Genomic DNA, 1,066 nt, shown 5'->3' with positions numbered 1-1,066 from the left:
CCGTGGTTTCGATTTCCAGACCAGGCGTTGTGAGTGTTTATTGAGCGAAAACACCTAAAGCTCCACAAGGCTCCGGCAGGGGATGGTGGCGAACCCTGCTGTACTCTTTCACCACAACTTTCTCTCACTCTTTCTTCCTGTTTCTGTTGTGCCTGTAATTCAAAGGGTCAGCCTTGTCACACTGTGTCACACTAAATATCCCCGAGAACTACGTTAAGGGTACACGTGTCTGTGGAGTGCTCAGCCACTTGCATGTTAATTTCACGAGCAGGCTGTTCCGTTGATCGGATCAACTGGAACCTTCGACGTCGTAAGCGACGGAGTGCCAACAACAAATCTATTACATTCCCCCTACCACACGTCATGGACGCTCTTTTTCTCTCTTTGTCTATTCTCTCTCTCTCTCTTTTTCTGTCTCACTCTTTAGAATATCCTCTTCTTCTCTCTCCTCTTTCCTTCTCTTGTTCTCTCTTCCCCTTCAACTAATCCCTTGAAAGCATTAAAATTACATTCCCTTACATCATGGATGCTTCTCTCTCTCTCTTTTCATTCTCTCTCCTTTTCTCTGATCATGTGAAGGCATTACTGACGGGCTAAGTAACATAATGACAAACAGAATTATTATAAGATAATCCTTTCTACTAAAGGCAAAAGGCCTGAAATTTTGGGAGAGGGGGCTAGTCGATTATATTAACCCCAGTATTTCACTGGTACTTAATTTATCGACCCTGAAAGGATGATAGGCAAAGTCAACCTTGGTGGAATTTCAAAGCCTTATGAGTAGATTTGGTAGACAGAAACTGAAAGGAGCCCATTTTATATATATATATATATACATATATATATGAGTGTGTGTGTGTCTTTGTGTTTGTCCCCCACCATTGCTTGACAACTAGTGTTGGTGCATTTATGTCCCTGTAACTTAGGGGTTCAGTCTAAGAGACTGATAGAATAAGTACTAAGCTTTAAAAAAAAAGTCTTAGAGTCGATTTGTTTAACTAAAACCCAAACCCTTCAAAGTGGTGCCCCAGCATGACCACAGTAAAAAAAATGACTGAAACAAGTA

Source organism: Octopus bimaculoides, chromosome 22, assembly GCF_001194135.2.
Source record: "Octopus bimaculoides isolate UCB-OBI-ISO-001 chromosome 22, ASM119413v2, whole genome shotgun sequence".
Lineage (NCBI taxonomy): Eukaryota > Metazoa > Mollusca > Cephalopoda > Octopoda > Octopodidae > Octopus > Octopus bimaculoides.
This window is presented reverse-complemented; position numbering follows the sequence as displayed.